This window comes from Lutjanus erythropterus, chromosome 6, assembly GCF_056507025.1.
Source record: "Lutjanus erythropterus isolate fLutEry1 chromosome 6, fLutEry1.hap2, whole genome shotgun sequence".
In the NCBI taxonomy this organism is placed as follows: domain Eukaryota; kingdom Metazoa; phylum Chordata; class Actinopteri; order Lutjaniformes; family Lutjanidae; genus Lutjanus; species Lutjanus erythropterus.
Genome location: NC_139322.1, coordinates 8175476 through 8193112, shown reverse-complemented (window position 1 = coordinate 8193112; position 17637 = coordinate 8175476). Strand labels below are relative to the sequence as shown.

At 43.2% G+C, this 17637-nt stretch overlaps 1 protein-coding gene across 1 annotated transcript in view; it reads right to left on the bottom strand.

Annotated features, from left to right (window-relative positions):
• The window catches only part of plxna2 (plexin A2), a 265500-nt gene extending 250008 nt beyond the window's left edge, over positions 1-15492 (bottom strand). Inside the window, exon 1 of the mRNA XM_084720421.1 lies at positions 14883-15492. The gene's annotated coding sequence lies outside the window, so the exon portion shown is untranslated. The remainder of the gene's footprint in view (positions 1-14882) is intronic.
• Between the last annotated feature and the right edge of the window lie 2145 nt (positions 15493-17637).

The following is a 17637-nucleotide window of genomic DNA, read 5'->3' as shown; positions in this document are numbered from 1 at the left end:
TTTTTTTTCCTGAGACCGCACACATAGATGATGAAGCGCAGGGAGAGATGCTGTGGCTCGACTGCTTTAAAAGCGATCATACTCGGCCACGGGTTTAGTGAAGCAGTAAAATGAGGCTTCGGCAAGCAAGCCAGACCCTCTCCATCCAATTGAGAGATGTAACTGAAACCTCTCGATGATAAGTGTGCTGTGGCAGAGGATATGATGAAATTGATGCCCACGTCAGAGTCAGCATAAACACAGCAGTGGGCAGCCTGTGTGTTTCCTTCTATCACCACATTCTGTCATTTCTTAGTTAAGGGGGGGGGGGGGGCAAAAGATGGGGGTGGGTACTTGGCAGTCACCCTCTCAGGCAAACAAAACAGCCCCCGCTGCTGCTGCTCAACATAAACTGCATCAGCAGCAGGCAAAACATATAATCATACTCCAGCAAAAAACTGCAATAACAGGAAAGAGAAAAACGATAAAATCGACTATTTGCTACCCTCGAGAAAATGTAACGAAGGGGAGAAAAAGCCCCATTCAGCATTTCATCAGTAACATAAATAGGAGCAGCTGGGGCAGACTAACATGCTGAAGTGGGCTAATTAGGACACTTGGTGGTTGGTTCACTGCTGTTTCAGTCTGGCTGGGACCGACTAGGAGTCAATGAGAGCGTTTTCCCATTAGTCTGGAGTATTATACTTCCACACACACCTAGATCATCTACCAGCCTACACTGCACATGCTGTGAAATAGCTGAGGCAGGGCTAGTTAGTCAGCTATTCCAAAGTTCCCTGCGTTCTCTAACTAACATCGTGCAAACAGTGTAACTTAGTTATGTTCTGGCCTGGCACACAGGGTCCCTTGACTTCTTTGAAAACAGTTTTTGCCTTCCTGTTCCGTCCCTCCCTTCCAGCTTCCTCTGCTCTTCCTGTCTGACTCAATGTCACAAGTAAAGCACCCAGACCTCCCGGCTTCCTCCTCTGCTGTGCACCAGAGGCTGGCCATGCTGGATTACAGTGCATTCTTACAGCCAGTCTGCTAACAGCTACTGAGAGTGACCCCTGAGCTCAATCAGTCAACCACACCACACTCTTTACCAGATATTTTATGATACAATATCTGACCCTTTAGTTGCTAGTGAAGTGAAGGAGGGCAACAGTGACTACCAGCCGTTAGCTGCTAATATCCATGATATCGCTCTCCACACTTATGATGTTGACCAATCTGGTTGCCATAGTAATAGATTATGTCAACTATTACAGGTAAAGGTAGAATCTGGAACATTGTTTTAAATGCACCATTCAGAGTTGGCCCCTCCTCTCTCTCGCCAATGAACGAGAGAGGGGGCAACAGACATAGAGTGTTAATTAAGAGAGCCAGTGCCGGTAACGACAACAAAGCAGTGAATCAGTGAAGTAAAATGTTACTTTCTGATTGCTTCACAGCGGTTATGTTTCAAAGCACAAATAGACATGACCACACCTCTGCACAACCCCAGATTTCGTGTGAACAGAGCCGAAGGGATCCTCAGTCTGTGTGTGTGTATGTGTGTAAAACTCTTTCTGCAGCTCTCACAAACAGAGAGCAGAGGAAAAAGACATTGGTCTCTATGTTCAAAAATCAAAACCTACACGCTGTTTTGGCTGAGGCCAAGATATGTCCTGAGTAAAGCAAAAACATGAGAAATTAAGAAAAATGCAGGCAGAGGGCAGAATCTTGTTTCACATTATGGTTTTAACCACAACCCCATTCTGTTTAAGAGAGAGTGTTAACCTAAAAACATCAGTTAACGCTGGCTGGAGTAGGTTGGTCATTTGCATCCATTATATACATTGTTTCCATCTCAATCAGAAAATCATCTCACTAAAATGAATTTTCAATGGCAGCATCTTCCTCAAGTACAGCATAATCTTGTGAATGACATCTCTCAGCGTTGCTCAGTGTTTCATTTAAATTAAGTCATACATGAAGGCTACTAATGCACTTTAGACAGAGCCGTTTCTCTGCAGCTTATTCCTCTCCATTTCCTTTCATTTAAAGACTTTCATAGTAAAGACCTTTTATTGCAAAATGTTACAAGCAGCTCGGATATCGCACTACTATCGCTCCGGTTGTGTTATGAAGGATCAGTTCTCAAATAATGTAACAAAGACTCCTGCAGGAAAATTATTCAGGCTGTCCTTCTGTCTGCAGTTGTATTCTGTCTCTTTTGCTCACCTTTTTCTGATTGGTTGCGTCAAAGAGCGGTGTACAAAGAGAGGTGGGGTTGTTTACCTTGACACAAAGCTACTGTACATGTTCAGCGCCTCAGGGAGCCAGGCAGGCAGGCACACAGCATTTCAGCTTTTCAGACCTTAAGCCATTGAAACTACTAATGCTTTGTACGACACAAACCCACGAACACTGTAGCCTTGGCAAAATAAACAAAGGCAAGGTGTCCTTTATCAGGCTTGTCAATGTCTGCACAGAAGGAATCCATGAAGGATTTACATTGCGGTGAGAAGTCTTGTGTGTGTATGTGCACTTAAATAAGTATGTGCTTATGTGTACTTTGGACCTATTCAACAGCGAGATGTTGCCCAGCAGCCCCTCCCCTGTTTTGAAAACTCGATTTTCTAATTTTCTCTTTTTTGTCTGAGGATGCACAGCAGAAGGCGAAGGTCCCAAAACGCAGGTGAACGTGAAAATGTGCTGACATTTCCCAGCATCTAAGCCACATGCCAGTCCCCTCTGGCATCCCTCCAGCCAGCTCACTCTGTTTCTCACTCTTCCACCCTCCCAAATAAACAGGAGAGAACGAAGAGAGGAAGCAGGAGGGTGGACGCGGAGGAGATGACACCGTATGCTGTTAATCACCGGCTTTGAAAAAAAAAAACAAAGACTAAAGCATTTACTGCACTCCCAAAAAAAGAAAATAAAATGAATGCTTAATTGTGCTGATCAAACGCTCCTCTTCAACGATATGTGAAATTTGTTTGTGAGCAAAAAAACATTCATTAAAGAGGCTGAAACCCTGCAAAAGCAAATTGTTTATATTCAACATTATGTTCACAAAAAAGACTGCCTGAAACATTGTGCATGCTTTGTAATAAAATGCAAATTCGCTTCACCTATTCACCCCTGTCAGGTTGAGCATGTTCTCTGCGAAATGTGGGGGAGGGCTTGCGGCAGCGGAGGCAATGAGGCTTGTGCAAAGTACTTAACAGTAAACATTGTACCTACAAGCTCAGAGATGCCTTGTGCAATGAGGAAAAATCTTTTTAATTCCCAGCTTTGCTCTTGTTGTCTATCTGTGAGACGAATAAGGAAACTAAAGGAATGAATAAGGAAGTAAAGTACTGCTTCCACTCGGTCTTCACTCACCTTGAGGAAAACAATACCTTCATCAGAATGCTGTTTGTTGATTTCAGCTCAGTGTTCAACACAATCTCCCCCATGAAGCAAACACTCTGGGCTTGAGTACCACACTCTGCAGCTGGATATTGGACTTCCACACAACCGGAGCCCCCCAGGGCTGTGAGCTCGGCTCCCTCCTGTTCACGCTGTACAGCCACGACTGCAGCCCCCGAAATGGAGAAAGCTCTATTGTTATTGTTAAGTTCAGAGATGACATCACCACCATTGGCTGGATTTCAAACAACAATTAGTCTTCATATCAGGAGGAAATCAACGGTCTTGCACAGTTGTGTACAGAAAACAACCTACTGCTCAACGTCAGCAAAACCAAGCAGCTGATTGTTGATTGTCAGAGACAGCAGGAAAAGACGCACACCCTCGTCTACATTAGCGGAGCTTAGGTGGAGCAGGTGAACAGTTTTACGTTCCTGGGAATCAACATCACAGAGAACCTGACATGGACAGCACAAATCTCAAAAATTCCAGTGCTGTGTTTTGCGGAACTTGCTCTTGAAAGCATCCTGACAGGAAACAGCACAAAACTGGCATGGGATGTGCACAGCCAAGGACAGGAGGACTATACAGTGGGTCATTAAAATGGCCCAGAACACCTCTGGTATTAGGGCTACTCCCTATTAATCCCAGTGTTATTGAAATTTACAATATGGCCGAGTGCAATTCCCAAATCACAGAACCCTGAAAACAGCATTATAATGAACTACTATAGTGTTGCAGAGATGCCCTGGAAAGAGATACAGAAGTATAGTAGCTGTGAGACAGCTCCATTTATCCTCAGCATTCCTTCATATGAATTATTTTGTTGTGTATTTTATTATCTCTACAATCAATCAAAGAGAAAACTACTACAAAATCTCATTTTTACAACCTTTTTGTAAATGACATAAATAACCTTGTGTCCTTGTGTAGTAAAATCGAGGCTGTAGCAGCAGCAACATGTCAGATATCCTTTTAAATGCACCTTCTGTGTGGATCAGCTGGTTAACAGCATTAGGTCCCACAGTGTAAATCCCTAACTGTTGCAGATTAAGACAAGAAAGGATGCTCAATCATTGCTTTCAAGTACAAACCTGCCCAGTCCCCTGCCTTTCCCCCACTCGCTCCACTCCCTTCCTCTACCTCGGCCCCCTCAGGCAGGCAAATGCTTCAGAGCAGTCATATTTAATCAACATCTTCACGGACAACACAAGGATTTCAAGTCCTCTGCTACAAAAAAAGGCTTGGCTGTCACACTCTGAATAATTGTCCCTGATTCATTCTCCTTAAACACTACAGAAAAGACAACGCTTCTTCTGACCTACATTGCAGCTGATGTGTGAAGATGTAGTGATTTTTGATAATGTGTTTTGCATGGTGTGATATCACACAATATCACTTACTCTATGTTAATGATTTCCCTGTCTATCCACTGCAGGTTGCGTGAAGATGCTGCTGTCATGTTTCACATTTCACTGGCGATGACAGAGGCAGAATAATGCGTCCGTCTGGGCGAGCTCCCGCTGTTCCACTGAGTCCATGCAGTGTTTCCCTTTGATAGCGAGGGGCACTAGGAAGTAAGAGTAGTGAAACAACAACATCCAACTTCCTCTCTGATAGTTTCATCTTGATAATGCCTGGCTGGCAGGAGCAAATACCAGTCATTTGGCGAGCGTGCTGTTACTGTAGCTCAATTTAGTTTGTACAGCGTGATTCACAATGGCCGTTTTGTTGATATCATTTGATAAGACGGGCTTCCAGAAATGCTCCGAGGGGAAAACAGGATTTATTGTTCCCACACATTCCACAAAGCCCTATGCTTATGGTGCACAAAGCTATAATCTTAAAGGTCAAGTCGAGGTCAAAATCAACAACAAAAGCAATTACATTCATAAAGTGTTATTAACGGTTTTGCCCCTGAGCATGCCAGGAGAGAAACCACACATCCTCACAGACTTTGTGTGGGCTCTACGACAAGCTGCCTCCCGTTTTAAGTACCTTTCATCCCCTTTTCTCCCACTGGCTTCAGTGTGTGGATCAGAGTCATGTATTCATGCATAAACATAGCTGTTATCCCAGGGGAGAATTCATTTCCCCTGGCTTGGACACTATAAATCACCTTGGGCCAAAGTAAAGAGTCTGGAGTTGAGGGCTGGCGGCAGTAGCTGCAGACCAAACTTTTTTCATAATATGTCCAAGTTCTTTCCTTCCTATCACCTTCACAATCTGACCAAGCATGCAAGTTTTAAAAACATGGACTTTTCCATGTTTTTAAAGGGACAGTTCAGAATATTTTATTTGAGGATACATGAGGTTTAGAATTGCTAGAATTGCTATAGATGCTGGGAAGCTAAGCAATGCTGCTGCCGTGACAACAAAAGGCACTTAAGTAAAAGCCACCTAAGAAAAATCAATATCAGTTTAAGTGTACACTATATTTAGAACATTTTCACTGCTTTATTTTGCCATCAGACAGCCTTTTCTGATGGAAAACGGTCATTATATAAGCCAAATATCGCTCTCTCCAAACTAACCAAACTCCATGGCCGAAATCCGTTATTTCACCTCGCAGAACACGGAAGTTACTGGTGTACTGCTGCTTTGATCTGTTCGTTTGTGTTATTATGTGACCTAAGGGTCACACAGTAAGTCACACAACAACATAAGGAAAACTAACAGATCATGGCAGCAGTCGACCAGCATCAAACAGGACCTCTGTCTGATGAAAGGTAAAATTACTGATTTTGTCAGTGGAGTTTGGCTGGTTTGGAGAGAGCGATGTTTGGTTTATATAACAGCTGCTTCCCACAGAAAAGGTTTTCTGATGACTAAGTAAAGCGGTAAAATTGCTGTAAATTCAGCATACACATAAACTTATGCAGATGTTTTTTACATGTCTGCCTCACTTCCATGCTGGTGCTCCTCTCTTTTTTCCATAGTGGGGGTGCACCGGTAAGTACCTCATAAAATCACACTTAAAAAAGTCTGAACTATCCCTTTACCCTTCCAGTTTATTAAATCACATATGCAGTTTTGCAAGTAGGAGCCGACTCATTCTGCCTCTATCAACATTCCAGTCAAATAAGACGCCATGTTATGTTTTGAAGTTGTGGGAGTTTCAAGGTCTTTCATCATCAATTTAGCATGATTTACTTTGGTCTACAACAGTGGAAAAAGTTTATCAAGAGGACGTGTGTGCGTGTTAGAGAGCTAACAAGACAGAGGCCTGATTTCAAGACAGGGTTTTCTGTTTGTTATCTTGCTCAGGAATGAATCAGGAAAGCCACGTCTCCCCCTTTTCTTTTCTTCTCTTTCCTGTGCTGAGGGCTGAGGATGAGTCAAGGCTAGCGCCTCACACTGAGACGAGCCATCCACCCAGATAAGGCCATGCCTCGCTGCAAAATATTAACAATGAAGAGAGCACAGGTGCAGGTATCTACATGTCACCGTGCTTTGGTGCACAACAGGGGAATTTAAGTGTTGTGTTGCCTACAACCTCACGGGAGTAAAAGTCAACACAATAAACATGGAGAGAATTAAGTTAATGTAAATACAGTGACCTGCTGGATTTTACAATTCTTGGGCAAATGCTAGTGTGAGTCAATCAAAATTACACGCTGCTTTGAGATAGCTGAGGGAGCTAATGGCTATAATGGGTCCTTTTGAGCTTAAAGTGGTCCTGCTTGTAATTGGACGACGGTGTATGTAGTGGAGGGACAAAGCTGTTGTTGGCCGAGCTCCCTTATGGCACATGAGCAGACTAGACAAGCAATGTCTGCACCCCTTTTTCCTGCAGTAACCATGGTGACAGTGGCAGGCAGGGGCATCCTCATCACCAGGGGGCAGTGTGGGCAGCGCAGCATGGTGTTGCCCTCACTGCCTACTCTGGTGCCTCATCTTCCACACACACACGGGCCACATGTGCCATGCAATCAAACAAAAATAAATTAAAATGGACACAAACACACGCAGCCAAGCACAAATTACACACACACACACACACACATACACACACACACACACACACACACACACACACACACACACACACTGTCATCTGCTCCTGACAGCTGCCCCTTGGCGTCTAACACACACAAGCCCCCCTCCCACTCCTCTCCCACTCTCTCCCGCTCCTTTTTGTTGCTCACTTATTGTCAAGTTTCCACCAAACAAAAACGCACATCCTCCCATGACACCAGCTAATTGATTATTGATGGTGCCCGGCTAAATTGACTTATATTCAAACGGATGTGAAAAGAGAAAATGGTGGGGACAATGCATTCAGAGCCTTTCATGAAAATGAAGTAAGTCAAGGCATTTGTATGTAAAGCTTGAGGTCTTTCTTCCCCTTCTCTTTTTGTTGTTGTTACTTTCATAAGCGGCTCAGGCTGCACCCAGGCAGCTTTAGGAGAAGTTTGAGGGGCTGAAGGGGAGGCAATGTAGGTAGTGAGTGTCCTGGAAAAACAAGCAACCAGCTGACAGTGTTTGGAGAAAATCACAGCAGCCCTCATGGCTTGCTGGGGTGACAGTCTGACTTCCAACCAGTGTGAAGATCAGTGACAAACAAACAGCCAGACTTGTTATTCTGCGGGTCCCTGTGCCAGGATTGCTGCCCTTATCGCTGGCATCGCGTAATTTTGTTACACGTGGTAAAATATAGGATGGCTTGTGACGGCGGAGATCAGATAAAGAGTGAGAGCGCCTGGGCAGGGGAATGTGGGGATGGTTGCTGAATGCCTAAACAGGCTGTTGTGTGAGGGGGAGAGACTGATGATTGTGGCAGGCAGATTGAGGCACTAAAGAATGGAAGAGGCGAGGGATCCTGTCCCATGGAAATGTGTCATGAAGGCAGTTCCATTAACATCTTAATAAAGGCTTCCCAGGCCCTGGAGAGCCCTCGTGAGCAGACTGCCTTCTCCACTCACACAGGGGCCCGAAGCCGCTCTCGCAGCATGTCAACGAGAGAACATTTAAGTTCTGCCAGTATTGCATTGTGAGGGTGTTAGGCTTCCCAAAGGAGTAGCCTAAATGCCTACCCGCAAACATGCTCCACTAAATTCCTTTATTCCCCTTTCCCTCTACTTTCATTTACTGTCCATTTCTCCATCTGTTGGATTTAGCGGTCCTACAAAAGGCTTTGTTTCAGCAAGCTGGCAAGCCTTTGGGACATCAGAGTGCACACTGGGGTTCATTGCTAACTTGCTGCCATCAATAGAGAGAGCAGGATCTGGACTGGCCACGGTTGCGCCTGGCAGAGGGACGACTGTTAACCGTTCCCCGACGGTCCTCTGATGAGACTGGCTGGAGCCTGTCTGGGAGTTGCGGACACACACACACACACACACACACACACAGCCTTCTTCTTGCAAAAAAAAGCCAGTATCCTGACGGAGACGGGGAAACAAACTCTCTGAATAGGCCTATCAGAGGAAAAAATCCAAGCACGGTGAACACTACAGCAGGGAGAGGTGGCTTTTTCCCCCTTCAAAGTGCTCACAGCATTGAAAAAAGTACTGTACAATCTCCCTGCGTATCGTGAAAAATGAAATGCAAAGGAGTGGCATTGATTTTTGCACTCTGTGCTATGTGTTGCTCATACTGGGCAAGCTGCTACTTAACAATGTAGTGGCCTGTAGTCATCAATTTCAAATGGTTTCAACGATTCAATAAGTCACTGAAGGCTATGCACACAACTACTCAAGATGATGAAAATGGCTACAGCAGCATGACGAGACCATTAAATGTTGTCCTGTGGTGTTTTGTAACATCTGCTATTGTGTGGGAATGATCAGAGAGTGATGCGCTCTCTTAACATCCACTGTACGGTATCTATGTGTTCATGATACCAAGGGAATATCTTCACAACACTACATGCAGCGCTAGATTTTACTCATTGGCACAAAGCAGGGGGACAAAGCAGAGTGTTTGGACGCAGCAAAACAGAAAGGGGTAGTACTGATTATTTTAAGTGGGAGAAGCAGAGAGAGACTCAAGCATGGAAGCTAAGCAATGTACTGCTATAGACAGAGTCAGCACCAAAAGGTACTTTAGCCACTTAAAAAAGGTCCACCTAAAAAAAGCAATACCAGTTTAAGTGTACACTATATTTAGAATAATCACCACTTTATTTTGCGTCAGACAGCCTTTTCTGATGTGAAACCATTGTGATATAAGCCAAATACCGTTTTCTCCAAACCAACCAAACTCCATGACTGAAATCAGTTATTTTATCTCGCAGAGTTTCTGGTCTACTGCTGCCTCGATCTGTTAGGTTGACTGTGTGTTTGTGTGACTTTGGTGTTTTAAAGGGATAGTTTGGATTCACCAAAGTCATTAACTAACAGATTAAACTGAAAAATTGGTAGGCTGTGGTAGACAAGCGACTCCTGCATTCGCAAAGGTAAAATTTCTGATTCTGTCTATGGAGTTTGGTTGGTTTGAACAGAGCAATATTTGGCATATGTATCAATGGTTTCCTGTCAGAAAAGGCTAAAGTGAAGTGGTGAGAATTTTCTAAATATTGCGTACACTTGAACTGACATTGATTATTTTTTAAGCTGACCTTTCTTTCATGGCTTTCCTTTGTTGCTGACCCTGTCCACAGCAGTTCATTGCTTAGCTTCCTTGCTAGCACTCCTCTCTGCTTCTCCAAACTGAGGGCATGTTGAGCAGCGTCTACTGACTATTGATAAGTACCTCATAGAATCCAGCATCAAATAATCCAAACTATCCCTTTAATCAAATGTATTCTAAAACAGGCACTGTGTTAACTATGTTTTTTGGGCAAAGTAAATGAAAAATCATCTATGCAATTGAGAGAGACTAAAAATCAATTTGCTTTGATTTCCAACAAAAGGTGTGTTGATATGGAAGCTCTCCAACATCAGTTCCCAATTTTAGCCTGATACCTGAGTATCGAAATCATTGCAACAAAGTTTGGAGTCATCTTATAACAGCTGCATAGAGACAGACTTTTCGGTGCCTACACTCTTGAATCATATCAGCAGAGCACTGCCTCTACAGCAACGACAGCTTAAACGAAAGTTTGTTAGGATAATCATCGCCTGGAGAGACTCTCCACTGCTGAATCTGTTGCTCCAAGCAGAAACAGGTAGAAAAACTAAAGCTGTTTACAATTATCCAGAGAAGAAACAGCAAGCACAGCAGACGTAAATGAAGACAAGTCATCTTCTGCTTTCCACTGAAGCCGGACCTCCTCTCAGACTAAATGTTCTCCCTGGCTGCACTCCACTTGATCAATGTCACCACAGATCCTGATCTCCCTCGTGTCAATCCTCACACGTACACGCGCCATAAATGCGGATCCCAGGCACAAACACGCACATAACAAGGCTGAGTGAGGGGAGCGTGTGCGGGTCAAGGAGATTGAGATCTCTGTTGTGACAGCTGGACACTTGGAGACGTTCAGATAAACAGCCCACAGTGCGGCAAGACGGGAGGACAATTTCACTAAAACAAACACTCGCTGACTATTTGTGCACTCCAGCAGATAGGAGAGGGAGGACCTATATCTGTGGGAGAATGAGTCAGTGAACTCACAAAAGCACCATTATCTGCATGTGTTCGCATGTGTGTTTGCAAGCAAAAGACAGTTGGGATGGTGGGGGTTGCTGTAAGAGAAGAGGGAGGGGGGCGATACACAGAATACACAGCCGCTGAGCGCATTTGCAGCGTTCACTCATTAAGAAATAGGTCAAGGATTCTGCCTGCATGCGTAGCGACTTGTCAAAATCTCTCAAGCTAAACTGTGGTGAGTCTGGCTGCCTTGAGGGGGGAATCCAAAGAAGAGCAAGCAGTGTGCTGTGTGTGTGTGTGTCTGTGTGAGTGTGTGTGTGTGTGAGTGCTGGTGGTGACACAGCACACAGAAAGGCAGTAACAACTCATTCAGTGGCAAATCATGCAGTTAAAAAATTAGTTAGTAATGCCATCAGAGTTGTTGAGTGGAGTAAGTGGGAGGCTCTGAATGGAAAGAGGCCGTGCGCTCGCACTGTGGCCCCCGATAATTAACTTGGCTCGCTGTCTGGGCTCTTTGCTCTTCATCAACAGAGGACGCTCTTGAGCCGCGTGCGCCGATCAGCAGTTTGTCACAGATGCTGAGAGATGGCAGAAGACCATGACGCCTCAGACACTCTTCAAAACCATCCACAGGGTGCATGATTTCACTCAAGAGCATGAGATTTCATAGTCAGACGTCACTTTTCTGTGCACAAAAATAGCTGCTGTTCCAAAAGTCAAGATGAAATGTTTGGAGTGAAGACTCCTGCACAGCCCAGACTAAAATAAATCTACTTTTAAAGGGATGGATCACCCCAAAAATAAAAATACATCCCTTGGACCGGAGTGCTATTTGTTGTTGATTTTTGGTGGGAGTTGCAGAGTTTCAGAGACATCGTCCGCAGAGATGTCTGCCTTCCCTCCAGTATAATGGGACTAAATGACACTCGGCTTGTGGTGGTCAAAGGACCACGAGAAAAAACTGAAGCCAGTGTCTCTTTCTAAAAATCATGACAATCTACAGACCTTGTTGGGAGCAGGTCCATGGAGGAACTACTTTCTTTCCAGTAAAGAAAGCAGTTTCTAAAGTAGTTCAGGTAGACTCTACTGCAGAAAGAAAGGAGATCCAACATAAAAGAGATGCTTGTTTTGAATCTTTCAAATGTATTTTTCGGTGCTTTGAGCACCAGAAGCCAAGTTCCATTTAGTCCCATTATACTCGAGAGAAAGCAGACAGCTCTGCAGCTGATGTCTCCAAATCTGTTCAACTCCCACCAAAATAATCTTGACGGTTAAATAGCACTACAGACCAGGGGGAAAATCTATATTTCTGATTTTAGGGTGAACTGTCCCTTTAAAGAACACAAGAATATATTCTCTGGGATAACGTGGTACTCCTGGACAGACTTATGCAAATCGCTCCAACATCAGAAATTCTAAGTGCAGAATACCTCACTGACCACACAGCTTCACCGTAAATCCAATCAAAATATTGCAGCCCCCCGCAGAGAGGTGAAGTGGAGAGGCATTGGCAGAGAAACATCAACCGTTGCTGCACAAAGCTCGATCTAAGTTTGTCCAGTCGAAGCAATTTCTCTCCAGCTTGGTGAGGTTAACCTTATTGATTGGATGAATGTGTGATGTTGTGCTTCTCGAAAGGCTTTCTTGGACTACGTGCCTTCAAAGGCATCACTTGAAAGTGGTTCATTGAGCAGAATTCTTAACATCTTTGCTCATATCCCCCATTATTTAAAAAGAGAACAAACTGACTGCAATTCATTGCCTTCAGAATAAACTGAGACCATCAACAACAGCTCTGGAAATGTTTTTAACAGCAGTCCTCTGGTGTGATCTCGTCTTCAAAGAAGCAAGTTGGCAGCAATAAACTCATGTCACATAAGGTTACTGTAGGTTCATAAATAATGGAAATAAATTTGAGCCAAATGGCTAATAGAAGTGTATGAAATAGTAATTTAACAGCTGCTGGTCAGTGGGGCTGATTGCTCAGTGGCAGCACCACACTATCCGTGAATGTGTTTTTTCATTAGATTGGAGTTAATTAGGTGAATATAATCAGCATGTGATAATCAAACCAACGCTGAGTGCTGGTTTGTTCTTCCAAAGGCAGCAATTTCCACCCTGGTGGCTGCGCTGGGGTCAAACTGCTGTTTCACTTTGAGATGGATATTAAAATAATGATGTGAGTGGGTCACGCTTCGGATGCACGAAAAAAAAATTTCACCAAGAAGAAGCGGGTTTTGATTGCACGGGCAGAGGGATTAATATGCTACCCGTCAGCCGTGGCAGATGTAAGTTATTTTCATGCAAATGTAAGGCAATTTTCTACTTAAGACAACATTTATTTTCTTTAGAGTCATTGTCATGGGTGCTTGCCGGAGCGCTGGCAGCCTGACAGAGAATGAAGATTTGTAGGTGCATCTGCTGAATGGGACAGATGAGGTCTAGAGTCGATCTGGAAGCCTAAATTGATGCCAGTTGGCAACAATACATCAGATTGTAGGTTTTTTTTGTTGCAAGTTGGGTTTTTAGTTTCACCACTTGAGAAGATGGGAACAAATCCAGCAGGAGATTTATAGAATTTAGATGATATGAACCAGATTAGTGACCTTGTGGAGATCATTCGCAGTTTTTGTGAACATAGAAAGTGAGTAATGTAACAATCTGATAGGGCTGCAAGGGTACTTTCATTATCGATTATGTTCAAGGCTGGGTATCGGTACTCAATACCTTTAAGGTATTGATTGAAATAACTTAGTACCAAGTGGTATCAAAACTTCTCCAGTCAAATGACACATGCATTCAATCCTTGTGGTACCCAGATCAAGAAAGGAATGACTATTTATACATTTTTCATTAAGAAGAACCTTTTAAAAACATATTAAATGAAGTATTTTATTGGTATCAGAATCACTTTAAAGGTACTTTTATTGGTACTGCTATTGTAATTTTTAAATGATACCCAGTCCTACTTGTTTGTGCCAGAAAATAGTGAAAAATGTTGATTACAGTTTTCTGAAGCCCAAGATGTCATCCTAAAACAACAAGCCAAGGTATTCAGTTTACCGTTACATTTGAGAAACAAAATCAGAGATTTTGACATTTTTTTTAAGTAAAAAAATGGCTCAAAACCATTATCAAAATAGTTGTTGATTAATTTAATAGTTGATTACTAATCAAACAATTGCTGCAGCTTTACAGTCAGCTCCGGTTACAGACTCGAGGTTCACTTGTTGCAGGTCCAGGTCTGAACCTTGCAACCAGTTGGAAGATTTAATCTAAAAAAAAGGTTTTAAAAAAGTAGTCTGTAAATAAAAATCACTGCAGAAGTGAATGCCTGAATAATTGCATTCATTATCAAGGCAACCGTGATGATTGCAAGCATTAGGACATAAAGACTCTAAAAATAACTCAAGTAACTTCATTAAATACTGTAGAACAAGATCTGACTAACACAAACCAGAAGCAGCTCATCAGTAAGAATGATGCTAAGTGGAAAGATCCTGTCTGCAGAACAGGTTGTAACTCAATAATACTGTTGCATTAAGAGGCAGCTAGATTCTAATGACTGAGAAAAGGAGCATAAATGGTTGTAATGTAAATGATCCAGAGCAACACCTGAGTGTAAAGGTGCAGGAGGACACAGATCCGATGTCATTATTCCATATGTAGATATTATTATCCATACATTTCATGGTCACACATCATCATTCATCTGAGCTGTGCCAAAGCTACAGTGAAATATTGAAGCTGGCTGCTACATTATCAGAGCCCGCAGCCTAAAAAAATGAAAAATGTCTCTCTTCAGTTGTCTCTCCGCAGTGTCGGAAATTAGCCCTTTACAGATCACATACAGTAGTGAGGCTGGTTTGGGTTGTAGCGCGTTTGACAGCCAGTGGTGCGGGGATTTAAACAAATATTTACACACCGTGGAGCAGATTAAGCCCAAAACGAGCGTGTTGATCGTTACTTACCTCTTCATTTAAACTGGATCTCCCGGTTATCCTGTTTCCCTCCAGCGCTGCTGTAACTGATGCGCTAGACTCACATCCAAATCCCAAAAAAATGTTTCCAAACGCTCTATCTGGGCAAAAAAACAAAAAACAAAAAAAAGCGTCTGCTAAGCCTGTTACATTCACTAGTTCCTCCAATTCCTTACATGCATCTGCCTACGAGACCTGTTAAACGGCGGCGGCGTCATTCATTCAAGTGAAAACCTTCATCGCCGCGAGTAAATTCAGAAAATTCAGTGCGTAAACTTGGCAGCAGAGCCTCCGGCGTCTGATTCTGAGCTGACCTCCTAATGTTACTTTACTGGACCGTGTCAGGGAGACGGCGCATTCCTTCAGTTCGGTCCTCCGGGCTACGGTACAACGTGCAGGTTATGTACGAGCTGTGGGCAGGCTCGCCATCGTCCAGTCGACGGTGTGATTTCGCAGCAGCAGCAGCAGCGTCGGTTCAGTTGAGAGCCGCAGCAGCAGCAGCAGCAGCGTGGCTTCCTCACAGGGCTCTGCCGGCCGGACTGACACAGATTAGCGGCTCCATCAATGTACAGTACAGTGTGAGTGTGTGTGTGTGAGTGTGTGTGTGTGTGTATGTGTGTGTGTGTGTACGCTGCTGCCACTGGCACACTGCGCGTTTAAACCCAGCCCCCTCTTACACACACACACACACACACACACACACACACACACACACACACTCCTGCTCATTATGGAGTTAACTGTTTCCGCCCAAAGAAAAACATTAAAAATGAACAAACGAAAGAGACATGTATGTGCATAATTAAAAAAATCAGTCTGAGAGAAACATTTAGGACTGTAGTTAGAAGAAATATTTTTATAACTCTACGCACTTTGCTGCAAGCATCAAACCAGAATACAGCATCCCTCCACCACCTGCACAAAATAAAAGCCCAGCGTGCAAAAATGATGACTTAAGTTTCAAATATACTAAGTACAGTTTACAGTTTGGATGACTCTCAAGAAAGATTCATATAGATTTGAATTCTTCTGGAAATCCTCACAAAACAGACAAATAAATTGATTAAATATTGATAAGTGCCGATTGGAGGGTGCATCGCATCTATATAAATGAAATTTGTCTTACCAATCACAGAGTTTTGTCTTCGCAGCACACACTGAACACAGCCAGTGACTCTCTCCCATCCAACTCAGTTTCTGTTAGAATACTGCCATCTATAGACCAAACTGTCCACCTGTTTCTGCACAGCTCCCTCTCTCCCTCTCTTTCTGTCTCTCTCTCTCTCTCTCTCACACACACACACTCTCTTTCTCTCTCCTACGATTCCTTTATTTTTGCATTTCTGCTTTTCTCATTTTCTCTAACTTTATATACATTCTGATTCCCTCTCCTACATTCTCCGCAGAGATGCATTCACTGCACCACTCACCAGCAGGGCTGTGCAGCTCAGGATTGTTCCAACTTTGAAGGCAATAATCACAAAATATAAGTTTTTCTCATAATTAGCTATGGCATCAGAGACATAGTGCCCTACAGCTTGGGGTAAGGAGTTTAATCCGGGGACCAAATATATTTTCTAACAATAAAATAATCTATTTGTAGAACTCTGAGATCACTGACTTGGCCGACCTGATTGCAAACCACTGGTGGACTCTGAGGGACCACTGTGGGAGGCAAAAGGTAGATAAAAAAATGATTAAGTCCTCTCTGGGGTACTCGTCCAGTCGAGAAAATGTAGCAAAGTGCCTTCTAGTCTGTCCCTGCAGTGGACAAACATGATCAAGTGTGGTCTAGAGTGCCCCTCTAGTGGACAAAACGTGATTAAGTGCCTTCTTTGGTACCTATCCAGTGGATAAAATGCAATGCGGTTCCATGTTGGTTGCCCTACATGCTAGAAAATGAGTTGGCCCCCTTGTGCCTGTAAACGGTTTATAGTTCATTGAGTGTTTTTATTACAAAGGTGGAGTAAATGTTTTATTTCAAGACAATTTTAATAATTATAGCCTAAACCAGGAATTGGAACTGTTTTGCCATAAATGCAAGACGACTGTTGGCGTTCTGCTGCCCCAACGCATACACCTGGTGCCCTTTTTTATTTTTTTCGCCCCTGCCCCTCAGACATCCTGAGTCCACCACTGCTGCAAACACCTTGTCGTCTTTAGTTTTCAGCTGAGCCTGTGGAACAGACAAAAGACCTCTACTTGAGGATGTCAAGTTATGTACCATTGTGTATAAGGAGGGAGAGAGGCTATGAAATGCCTTAAAAGTCATCTGGTAAAGTAAAATCTATTCTGAAACGTACTGGGAGTGATGTGATCATGTTTCTTAGTTCTGGTTATAAGCCTGGCAGCTGAGTTCTGCATGTTCCAGAGTTGATCAATGGATTTCTGGTTCAGGCAGGTAAAAAGGATGTTTCAGTAATCTTGACATGATAAAATGAAGGCACTTTTGTCTTGAAACGTAAGATAGATTATATTTTTGAAATATTTCTAAGATGATAAAAACATGATTGCAAGTTTTTGTTCTATCCTAACTGTATATACAAGGCACTCTAAGTGGAAACTTCCATAAAGTGGCATCTTATCTTCTTCATACTGCAATATCTGCTTTTTATCTTTTACTTTGAAATCTAAGATTATTCTTTGGCTGGCAGACACCATTACATTGCTTTACTTTCAATGGGAAGGCAAGCATCAAGTATATATTTATATATTTATGTTTTCTTTGATTGGGAAAGATACATTA